Here is a 12,897-nt window from a genome sequence, read left to right as displayed (position 1 = left end):
AATTCATATTAAAATACTCAATTAAATATCATAAAAGAAATGGATTTCCTTAAGAAATTTAAAAATCTCCTCTGCAGGAGCACCCTCTCCTAAAATATCTGACAAAGGTTTGTTGGTGAAACCAAACCGACGTCTATGATTAAAATAAAGAGGACAGTCAACAAATATATGCCTCACTGTAATGCCAACATTACAATTGGAGCATTGAGGAACCTGCCTCTCTGCTCCACTAGTTAAAAGATACTTGTGTGTTAAAAACGTATGCCCTATACGCAGGCGCGTTAAAACTATACTAGATCTTCTATCCATCCCAACAGAAGGGGACCAGGGATGAACAGAAGGTCTGATCGATTTCAGCTTTAAATTACTATTTAAGTTGGACCAGTGATTCTGCCACTTAGTCCTACAAAATGATTTAATAAAGTTTAAAATCTTCACAGGGAACCCTCACAGTGGGAAGCCCGGGAGGAAGCTGCCTGCTTAGCGGCTGTATCGGCCAGCTCATTACCACGAATTCCCACATGCGAGAGAACCCAAAAAAACTTCACACTGATGTGTTTTCAAGAATGCAGGAGGACCAGCCAATCCTGCACCTCCTGAACGAGTTGATTAGATGGCATCAACTTCTGGAGTGCAGCTAGGGAACTCTGGGAATCACAATAAATAATATACTAGTCCCCAGTGCTACCTGTACTAAAAATAAATTTCAAAATGCTAAAGATAGCATAAATCTCAGCATTAAAAATTGAGAACTTAATAGGGAGGCTTTTTTTAATTGTTCTCTCACCGACGATGGCAGAACATCCAACTCCATTTGCTGATTTTGATTCATCTGTATATACAGCAATCAAGTTACTATGCTCAGAAACATGGGCCAAGAAGCTACTTTTAAGCTGAACACTTGAGCTGATCTTTTTGTTGTCTCTAACTTGGCACATATCTAAAGGAGGCCTACACCAAGGAGAGAATTTAGAAAATGTAATTTCCATAACCAGTGGAGGAGTAAGGCCTACCTCTCTCGGACTGATGTTTAATCTAACTTCTAGGGGCTTAGGCAATGTAGGTCTAGTTGGTGCTCTGTCAACAGGATGTTTTATATACTTAAAATTTGGATTAGATTGAGAGGTTAGTGCTCGTGACAAATATCGGAGACCCTGTTCCTCCCTCCGAATGAAAAGAGGAGGAAAACCAAAGTCTACATGAAGGCTCTCAACAGGGCCTGAGTCTGCATTAAGGCTCTCAACAGGGCCTGATAAATTCTTAATAAAGCATTACGGTCAGCTCCAAAATTCAGGTTACTAACAACTTTAAGAATGTTGCACCATTGTTTAACATTTACTGCAGTCTCATTTATAAGTTCAGCAAAAGTCCATTTTTTGTCAAAAATAATTCCTTAATATTTGACTATCTTCATACAACAAGATAGAACCTTCTAAAAATAAGGTTGGAATCTCTTCCCTTCTTCATGTTCAACAAAAATGTATAGCTTTAGTTTTTTCAGCAGAAAATTTGAAACCTTTACTATTAGCCCAGGTAGTAGCAGCATTAATTGCAATCTGAATTTTAGTACAAGCTTCAACTGCAGTAGCTCTACTACACATAACAACATCATCCGCGAATGCTTGACCAGTTACTCCAACAGGGAGATGTTCAAGTAAACCATTAATGGCAATATTAAAAAAGGTTGGACTAAGCACACTCCCTTGTGGAATGCCTTCTTCCTGAAGATACTCTGATGAGAAGATAGAGCCTATTCTAACTTTAAGGTACTGGTCAGACAGGAAGTCTTTGGCAAAATTAAACATATTGCCACCAATACGCCATTCAACCAGCTGCATTAAAATACCAGCCCTCCAGGTAGTATCAAATGCTTTTTCAGATCAAAGAACACAGCAATGGTTTGATTTTGGACTGCAAAAGCATTCTGAGTCTCACGTGTGAGACATAATAAGGAGTCCAAAGTACTTCTATTCTTGCGGAAGCTGAGACATAATGAGTCCAAAGTACTGCTATTCTTGCGGAAGCCAAATTGCCTCTTCGACAACAGGCTCTGTTTCTAAGAACCATAGACGAAAACTCACCATTTGTTCATAAATCTTGACGACGACAGCTGGTAAGAGCAATAGGCCTATAACTTTTAGGATGACTAGGGTCCTTTCCGGGTTTCTAAAAAGGAACTATAACAGTTTTTCCACAACTTGTATGAAGTCCCTGAAGACCAGAATTCGTTTAAAACAAAGACAAAGAATTTTTTTGACTCCAGAGGTAAATGAGAAATCATTGCATAAATAATATCATTTTCTCCAGGTGATGTTGGAGAGGACAAAGATAAGGCATATTCGAATTCGACAATACTAAATGGAAGGTTATATGCCTCAGAATTAGAACAAACAGGCGGATTAACTATAGTCGTGTTTCTAACATTGCGAAATTCAGGGGAGTAGTGACTGGGGCTTGAAATGCTTGAAAAGTGCAGAGCAAAGGCCTCTGCCACCTCTCTTGCATCCAATATAACAACCAAGTTGATTTTCAAAATCGGTAAAGGAGAAGGGGAAAATTTCCCTAGTAATTAATGGATTCTATCCCAAACTAGAGAAAGTGACGAGTTATACTTTAATTCTGATATGTACCTAACGAAGGACTCCCTCCTTGCTTCTTTAAAAACTTGCTTTTGTTTGGTGAGGTTTTCTTGCAAATTATTCTATTAACCAAGACAGGACGCCTTCGATATCGCTTGTAACTAGCTCTAGCAATTTTCCTACTCGAGGCACATTTACTATTCCACCAAGGTACCAGTGGACGACGGGGTTTCCCTGATGTTTTAGGAATTGACGTCATTGCCCCTGCAATCATTACACTAGCGAGATATTCATAGGCAGCCGAGGGGCAAGGAAATTCATTGGCCTTACGATTGACTTTGGTAGATTTTTCATATACGTAGCTGCCAATCTGCCTCTTTTATCTTCCATTTGGGTAAAGATGGGGAGGGTGTATTTTGTACATTCTTAAGATGGATGGGATAGTGGTCGCTCCCATAGAGATTTTCATCCACTGACCACTTACAGTCTAATCGTAATGACGACGAACATATTGTAAGATCAATTGCTGAACTGGAGTTATGGGCTACATCAAACCTTGTAGGAGAACCGTCGTTCATTAAAACTACATCATTTCAATCTAACAATCTTTCAATTATAAGCCCACAGTGATTACACCTACTTTCCCCACAAAGTATGTTTTGCATTGAAATCCCCCATCAGAATGAAAGGCTGGGGTAGTTGGTCTAAAAGTGATTGCAAATCTTCAACTTCTAATTGTCTTGGATTGCCAGCTCTGTCTACCAATCGAGTTTCTAGGCCAGGTTCTAGATAAAGAGAGCACAGAGTGACCCATTTGTTGATGAAAATCTGTGTTGCACAAGCTTGCAGTATCGAGTCTAATTGGATAACTCTTTGTGGTAATGACTTTGCCGCAATAATACATGTGCCACCATGAGCACGTTTACCTACAGGTGGTGGAGATCTGTGAAAAATAAAGTTCTGTCCGCAGTTAGGAGAAATATTACCAAGTTTGGTCTCTTGCAAACAAAGGGCAGCTAAATTATATTCCTTGAAAAGGACCTGGGCCTGTTCTCTGTTTGAATGGAAACCTCGTATGTTCCACTGACATAGAGCCATTATTTACTATTAGATTTTTTTTTTTTTTTTTTTTTTTAACTTTTTGGACTTGGAATGGGCTGGTCTGGAAAGAATTGGTCTTTGTTTTGCAGAGGAACTTGGCAGATCCTCAAGAGACCTGCTATTTCCTCTCTTGGGAACCTCACTATGGTGTGGGGATATAGGTGGAGATGATGAAGGAGTATGGGGTCTCTTATTTCTAAGGGGCACCGTCTCTGCAGCATGCACTTGAGCCTTATGAGGTGCACTGAACAAGGTTTCATTCTGGGACATACCCAGATCAGGCAGCGAAGCTATCTGTGAGGCTTCTACATCAGAAGCCCGAGATACCTCCCAGAAGCCCATAGGAGGCCCATCGGGAGAGGGCAAAGGAGCCTTCTTGGATGAAGGTGGAGATGCTGAATGTACTTCGAGTTCAGAAGGGGATAGCTGAAGCTTTGGCTTTGAAGTTGGCATCCTAGATTGATCTTTTCTATTCGATTTTCCAATTTTCACTTCATCACTACATTGAGGTCTTGGGAACAAAAGTTTTTGCCTGGCCAATACGTAGATGTTCAGCATGAGCTTTCTCTATGGCTGCCACTTCATATTTAAATAACTCGCATTCCTTATGCCTTGTATTATGATTTCCCTTACAATTTATACATAATATTGGATTAGAACATTTGCCTTCATGCTTTTGTAATGAGCAGGCAGCACATAACTGGTTTCTAGTACACACCTTGGACAAGTGACCATATCCAAAACATATGAAGCATTGGAGTGGTCTATGCTTAAAAGGTCTAACACGAAATCTCTCCTTGTCAACTTATACATAATCAGGAACTTGATCATTATTAAAAGTGACAATAATCATTCTTGACCTTGGAACCTTGAAAATCTTCCACACTTTATCATCACACATTTCCAGCAATTCCTCGTCAGACAGTTCATATAGGTCTTGACTGAATACCACTCCCTTAGCATAACTAAAACTATAGTGTGGTTTGACCTCTTTTATCATATTAGTATTTTTCAGCTTAAGAGATCATGTGACCTTGTCTATAAGACTTTGGATGAACCAAAAAAGTGTTCTTTCCAAATCTAGTAATATCAGAGTTGGTTATTGTTCCTACCAATGTTCTCAAATGTTTCCTGAAGTGAAAAAGATTGCAAAAGTCTGATTTTGTTGAAACAATCAGCCAGTTTCCTGACTGAGCCTAGCTGGATAAAGGGAATCTACTTCAATATTCTGGGGTATTTTATGAATTAATATACACTTTAAATTTTCCTTAGATGAACACTTGAAAGCATTCATGGCATTCTTATGAGTAGTAAACTCAATCCAAACCCTCCAAAATGCAAAATCTTCAGTTTCACAATACTTAATGACTTTAATTTCACCATACCTTCCAAACATTTCCATAAATGCAAAACAATTTAAATCTTTAGGATTGTCCTCGTTCGTGCCAGAGGTCGAAGAGGAGGGTAGTGTCAGGAGGTCGCATTGTCCGGGGGAGTTTATTATAGTCATTAATCATTAATCCTTCAAGAGAAATTTGAAAACCCTACTGCAAATCAGGCAGAAAAGCAAGCCCACCGCACCAACCCCTCTCTCACCAAAGACACTCAGCAGAGACTGACTCCCGTATGTCCACTCCCTACCCTACCCCAAAGGGATAACTCTATCATAACATGAGTGGCTCAAGTGTAAGCAAAACCTGCTTGATAGGACTGAGGGCATAACTAGTATGCAATCATCCCCATTCATGTTACAATAGAGCGCAAACCGGAAAGAATGCCGAGAATCCTACCGTAGAGACTATACCTCCCCGGATTCCGCAGGCAAGTCCCCCATAGGTAGTTCCGCCCCGATAGATATTGGTATGAAATCATATCAACATCCTCAGGGTCCAAACATACACGAGAGGCGGACCAAACCTCTACGGTCTCTGCCATTTGGATCAAGAAAGAGCCAATGTGCAGAAGCCCAGCTCCTGCCCAACTTGTAAGAAGGTTTTAGTGAAGAGGGGGTGGACAGCTAGGTTGAGCAACCGAGTTAAAGATAGTAGAAGAGTTGAAACAAAAATTTAAGTAAGAGGGAAACTGAGACTTTTGGATTCGAACTGGGAGATATTTCTCCCAGTTTGAAAGCCCTCTTGCCCGCTATGCATTTTCAGCCGTCGGCTGAAAATGCGTAACTTCGTCAAGGCAGTCTCAAATCAAGAGGGAGCTTAAGTAGGTCTGGGAACCATTCTTTCCTGGGCTAGAAAGGGGCCACTAGAGTCATTGACACATTTTAATGAGACTGTAGTTTGTTGATGACTTCTTTTAACATTCTGAAAGGGGGGAAAGGCATATACGTCGAGGCCCGTCCAGTCCAGCAGCATTGCATCTGTTCTCTACATTAGTGGGTCTGGCACCGGGGAACAGAAAATCAGGAGATGATTGTTTCTTGAGGTGGCAAAGAGATCTATCGCTGGCTTCCCCCATAACTTCCACAGATTTAGACATACTCTCTCATTCAGAGTCCATTCTGTCGACAGGACCTGATTTGAGCGGCTCCGTTCATCTGCTAACATGTTCATTCTTCCAGAGGAGGGGAACTTCCGCTACCTTGTTGAGAGAAAAAGTGTGTTCCTCATTGTTTCTGGACGTACGATAGTGCCATGGTGTCTGTGAAGATTGCTACTTTCTTCCAGCGACTAGAGGAGCAAACGCTTCAAGTCCTAAAAGAATCGCCTTCAACTCCTTCACATTTATGTGTAGGGTTTTCTCCTGCTCTGTCCAAAAACCTGAGGCCCTCCTGTTTCCTAGTAGAGCTCCCCATCCCTTGTCTGACACGTCTGAGTAGAACTCTAGGTCGGGGTTCGATGTTACTAGGGAAAGACCTTGGAGTCTCTCCTTCGACACCCACCAACGAAGATCTGCTTTGGTGTCTTCCATCAAGGGAAAAACCAGCGAGTTTGGTTGAGTCTTCTAATTCCAGTTCACTTTTAGGAAGAATTGGAGAGACCTCACATGGAGGCAACCTAACATAATGAAACCTTCCACTGGAGCAAGGGTTCCTAGGAGGCTCATCCAATCCAGTGCTGAACTGTTGAACTATTGTTAGGCAGGATTTGGACGTCAGTAGCCAGTCGTCCAAGTAAAAGCTGCATTGATTCCCATCATTTGTAGCCATTTCCCTAGAGGAGCAAGATACGAGTAAATACTTGGGGAGCTGTCAATAGTCCAAAGCAGAGGGCTCTCAATTGGAACACCCTCTTTTTAATGATGAATCTTAGAAATTTCTTGGACTCTTGATGAATTGGGACATGAAAGTATGCGTCCTTCATGTCGAGAGACACCATCCAGTCACCCGGTTGGAGGGCTGACATCTCCAACAGACTGGTTTCCATCTGAAACTTCGTCTTCTGCACGTAAAGGTCCAATGCACTCATGTCTAATATGGGCCTCCAGCCCCCCGAAGCGTTGGGGACTACGAAAAGTATGTTGTAGAAACCAGGGGAGTTCTTGTCTATTGCTTCCTCTATGGCTTTCTTGTTAATGATTGCTTCTACCTCTCTGGCTAAAGCTAAAGCTCTCTCTGATCCCTTTGAGGGTCTTGTACAAAAGGGATCACATACCCTTCTCGCAGCACCTGGGCTACCCAGTGCTCTGCTCCTCTCCAACTCCATTCCTCCCAAAAATAATGGAGTCTTGCCCCTACAGGTGCGTGAAGGACCTCTTGATGACTTATCTGACTGCTTGAAGGAAGGTTTCTTGGTGGACTTTGCTGGCATGCGCGAGGTAGTCCTCGGCCTATTCTGCTACCTAGTTTTGCTGCCTTGAAAAGGGTTGCTTCTGCAGAGGGGAAGCCTTAGTTCCTGTGACAGGGGGATCCTTGGGGCGTCTCGCTGACTTTGTTAACAGATTGTTCATCGATTTCTTCTCCAGGTCCGACAACACCTGTTGAATTGTCTGTTCTGGAAACAGGTGGGACTTACTTGGGAGACAACATCAAAGAAGACTTTTGGTTCGTTGTAACTCCCCTGGACGCAAAAGAACACCACAGCTCTCTCTTTTTAAGGATCCCCATTGTGAAAAGTACAGCAAGCTCACCCAATCCATCTCTCACCACTTTGTCCACGCAGGACAAATCGTTAAGCCAGTCCGACAACTCCTTTTCTAGGGACTGACACTATCTTCCTGGCTAATGCAGCAATAGTCCAGTCTAGAAAACTGAATACTTCGATCACCTTAAACAAGTTGTATACCAGGTGATCAAAATTGGGCAAAGAGAACATTATCTTTGCAGCTGAAAAAGCTGCTCTTCTGTTTGCATCCACTAGACCTGAGAAGTCCCCTTGAGAGGAGGCAGAAACTCCCAAAGAAGGAACTTCTCCCATCACGTAGAACCTATATGTCTTGTTCTGTAATTTCAAAGCAAAGAGGGATAGGCGAAAGAGGCCTGGCCTAACTCCTGCTTTTTAGACAGCCACTCATCTGCTTCTCTGAATACTCTCTTTGCTGACTGAGACAGAACCAGTTTTGGCAATCCTGAAGACGGCACCTTTCTATCCTTCACAAACATTGATGGTGGGGACAAAGGTGAAGCTGGTTCAAAACAGTAAAAACCTCAACAAAGTGGAATAAGCTGAAGAAGATTTCGACTCTTGATCTTGAGCTTAGTCCTGTGAAAGAACCGACAATACACCATCTTCCTTTCCTTGAGGGGCCGTCGCTTTCTTCAAGAACCCCTTAAGTTCTTAGAGCTGCTGCTTGAAAGGTCCAAACGGTGAATCATCTCCTGGATTGCTGGTCTTTGGGAATTCTGAAATTGTTGTCGAAGCCGTCGCTGTCGATCGGCTTTTCTTTGAAGACGATCGGTTAGTAGGAAAACGCTGTGAGCCACGGGAGTCGAACGAGTCAAAACTACTTTCGACATGTTGCGAGGAGAGTTGAGATCGCAAGCGAAAATGCTGCTCAGTGCGTGAACACTTGCGTCAGTCGGGACCACACTCTGTCGACGGATGAAACTCCTGAAAATCTTGTGCAGGCACCAAACTGCAGGATGGCTGGGACTCCACTGCTCTCTTGACTTCTTCACTGGCAGAGTTGTACAGTCCGCAAAAGCAGCATGTCTCTTTGACGGATGTAACACTGAACCACTCCACGCTTTTTGCCTTGTCAGGCGACGGCACTTCCAAATCAGATGAAAACTGTACCTCACTCACATCTACGCCTTTCCAGCAGCGTTTAGTCGACAACCGCGAGTCAACAAGATCGATGGAGTCGGCAACTGCCTGTGGGCAAACCCCTCTAGCAGTCTCCCTTCGACCTCTGGTATGTCTTCTCCCGGGTTTGGGGGAGCAGGACAGTGACCTTCGTCTAGGAGAAATGGGGAGACGGACAGCTGCCTCCTTGGACACAACACTGACATCTTGCACAGCACTGGACTTTTCACTAGCACTTGACTTCTCCACAAACGTGTGGAAAGACAAACCTAAATCCATTATGGATTTAGCCAAAATCTCAAACTTTTGTCCATTTTGGACTCTAAATTGGCAATGGTGTTAGGATTGGAAGCAAGGGCTACCTGGACTGGAGTTATTGGCAGTGAAGTAGGAGGACTATCAATTGGAGAAATGTTAGACAAAAGAGGGGAAGAAAGAGAAAGCGTCTTTGCCTCTAAAGGCAAAGGAGTTTGTCTCAATACTAGGCTTACTACCAGCTCTAATAGCTGCTTTCCTCTTCCTATCTTTCTCCATCTTTTCTAAATGAGTTTTCCACCCCTGCTCATCTAAATCCTGGCACTGCACAAGTTAAACCTTTACTACAGCATTGTTCCCTACACTTAACACACTTGGAGTGTGGATTGTAACAAAACTTAGCCATTCTTGCTTTGTAGCCATGGCTGCAAAACCTAACTGATGACGAACTAGAGTCCGACGTACTAGGCTAAACTCCTAGCTAATTGAAAGATAATGAAGCATCTAACTGACAAAAAACAAAAGAAATTTGTTCTTCGCTAAATATGATACAAAATCCAATATGGTGATGACAGTTGACTGCAAAGAAAACCCACAGGTGTTATTCCGTGTGCGGCAGAAAACGAATTGACGGTAGTTAGCTCAGCAGTACCAGGGGTTCCCGAAAGTGGGTGGGACTTGTATTACCTACACAAATGATGGCAGCTCTGCCGTTGCCAGGAAATTTGAATTTTCGACTGCCAGGTAAGAAAGCTTACAGCTTTGTAATTGTTTGGTAAGTCACTTATGGGAAACTGGAAGTGAGGTTGTCTGAGTAGCTGCCTCTTTAGAGAAAGCAGCCTCAGGAAGTGCACTAGAAGGTCTGCGAGACTGGGGAACTATTCCTTCGATGGCCAGAAAGGGGCTACCAAAATCATTTGAGATGTTGCTGTGCAAAAGATACTTTTTGATCACTTGCCTTATCAAGTTGAATGGGGGAAAGGCATACAGATCTTCGTTCAACCAGTCTAGAAGAAAGGCTTCCACTGCCCAAGCCTGTAGGTCTGGAACTGGCAAACAATACAGAGGGAGATGATGGTTTCGAGAAGTGGTGAACATATAACCATCAGTTTTCCCCCCACAATTTCCAAAGGTCCTGGCAGACCAGAGGATCCAGGGTCCATTCTGTCAACAGGACCTGCTTCCGACAGCCAGTTTGTCTGCCAGAACATTGAGCTTCCCTTGGACGAATCTGGTGACTGATTGAGTGTTGTTCTGGTCTGCCCAGAGGAGGAGGCTCTTGCCACCTTGTACTACAGAGCAAAAGACAAGTCTCCCCTTGCTTCCTTAGGCACGAGAGAGTGGTCATGTTGTCTGTGTAAACTGCACCATTTTGTTCTTCACGTCTGTTGCAAAGGACTGAAGGCATAAATGTATTGCTTTTAGCTCCTTCACATTTGTATGCAATATGCAAGGACTTTTGCTCTGGCGACCAAATTCCTGGAACTTCCTTCTTCTCCAAAAGAGCTCCCTATCCCAGGTCTGACGCATCTGAGAAGAAATTCAGGTCAGGACTCAACTGCAAAAGAGACCTGCCCTCCAACAGTTTCTTCTCCGACTTCCACCAAAGGAGATCCGCCTTTGTTTCTCGAGTCACGGAAATGAGAGTCTACAAGCACCTTCCTGTTCCACCTCACCTTCAAGAACTGCAGGGGCTTGAGATGAAGTCTGCCGAGAGAGATGAACTGTTCTATCGACGATAGAAAGCCCAAAAGACTTTGCCAACTGTTGGCTGAACATTCGTCCAAAGAAAGAATCTTATGTACTTTTGTCAGGCATGATTCCATCTTTTTTGGGGTCAGAAAAACCTGAAAATCCTGAGACACTATATCATTCCTAAATATTGAATCTTCAGAATGGGAATCAGTTGTGATTTCTGGGGATTACAAGGACTCCTAATTCTTGAATTAACAGGAGTCTTCCTGAGGTCCTCCGTGCACATACTCTCTCTGACTGGACTCTGATAGGCCAATCGTCTAAATACAAGGAAAAACTTACATAAAAATACCTTTTAATATAACTTCTAACCCCAATAAAATTCTTTTTAATATAACTTCTAACCCAGATGAAAATATGGATGTACGGCTAAGAAAAGTATCAGGAGTGTCAAAGTAAATTATAGGCCATATTATATGTAAGTTGACAGTCAAGTCTGCCTCTGCTGCCATGCTGTTTTCGTCAGTGTTCTTCAATACTAAATGATTCTTAACCCTCCCCTTTTAAAGATTTGTGGTTGTAGTTTCCCTCCTACTCTACTTACATTTTCCATTCGAATTTATCTTTAGGCCTGAAGTAATCAAAAGAATTGTTACAAAAACTAATTGACCTAATTACAACCTTAAAGTTCACTGGAAATGTGTCAATGATCAAAATAGCAGGCAGCCTGAATAAAACTAAGTTTTTCTTGTATTACTTATAATGAGTCCTGTACCATTAAGTACTGTATGTTTGTTTGCCTGGTTTGGAAACTGTTAAATGTGTATGACTGGCCACCTACAATTTTATTAGGAAGTCTTTTGTTCAGAAAAGGTACAGCATCCTCACCACCTAATGTCTTTATATACTGTTGTTCATGAAGCTGTACAGTATTTTATTTCATGTCAATATTAAAGTTCTCATGAAAGGTATATAATCTAGTTATGTTTTTGGTTTCATTAATACATTTCTATTGAATTCTCTGGTTTTATGCTTTCTATAACTTTATATGCATTAATTTCACTGCTGGAAAACCCTGTTTTGTATCTGTGATATTTACGCATTTTCATAACTATTTCATCTTTTATTTTATATAATTTTTTTTTCATATTACTGTTTTTGTTAGTTGTTTAAGTTTATAAATTGTATTCATGCCTATATTATTTAAAATGAAATAAAGTTATACATATACTATTGTACATATATCGTATCTCAAATAAAATGTCGAACTGTATCTCAAGCAAGCTTTCTTCAACTCAATTTTTTATCAAAGAAATTTGAAAATATTGTATAAGCAAGCATTGTATCACTGTCTCAAGAAAAAAAAAAAACAGAAATAAATACTATGACCTTATAAAGATACACAATTAATATGGTGAAATAATAGTTGGTGTGTTACAACTACAGCTGAAGTTCAGTTATTTGTCATCTGGTTTTTTGGCAAACCTCATTTCTTGCAATTTTCAGAAATGGTACTGTTATGTATTAAGTTATTTAATTATCCATCACATTTCAATTGGTTCAGCATCCAACTAACACTTTCCAAATAGTTCAGCATCCAACTTAATCTCTGGAGGAGCTAACCAAGACCAATCAACCATCTTGAATGAGTGACATCACAGGATTGGAGACTTGACTCATACCATGAGATTTGCTGGTTAGTCATCAGCTGTATGGGGTTAATGGCAGAGTGAATAAAGCATCTAAATGTAAATTCAATTACATGAGAAAAAGAAATTTAAAACTTTCCTTGGTATAAAAGCATAACTCCGAATCAGGTCAGAGGTCGTTGGGGAAAGAATTGACAAAACCACAGTCACAGGATGCGTGAAGGCTAGGTAAGCAAAACAACAAACATACGAACGACAACCTTCTGGGATGGGAACCTACTTTTGGCTCTCATGAGAACTTTTAACGATGACTAATGTTAACCTAAAAAGAGGTGTTTGTTCGCACACACGTATCTTTTGTTAGGTTTGCTAACCTATTGGATTGTAAATCACTCTGAGATCACTCACCTCTTCTTCTCCCTT

At 41.6% G+C, this 12,897-nt stretch overlaps 1 protein-coding gene across 1 annotated transcript in view; it reads left to right on the top strand.

The window, feature by feature from the left end:
- Positions 1-12,897, top strand: part of LOC135219397 (uncharacterized) — a 93,657-nt gene extending 80,760 nt beyond the window's left edge. The window contains exon 8 of the mRNA XM_064256143.1: positions 1-12,897. This exon is cut by the window's left edge and continues 16,649 nt beyond it. The gene's annotated coding sequence lies outside the window, so the exon portion shown is untranslated.

The sequence above is a fragment of the Macrobrachium nipponense genome, chromosome 1, assembly GCF_015104395.2.
Source record: "Macrobrachium nipponense isolate FS-2020 chromosome 1, ASM1510439v2, whole genome shotgun sequence".
NCBI lineage: Eukaryota > Metazoa > Arthropoda > Malacostraca > Decapoda > Palaemonidae > Macrobrachium > Macrobrachium nipponense.
This window is presented reverse-complemented; position numbering and strand designations above follow the sequence as displayed.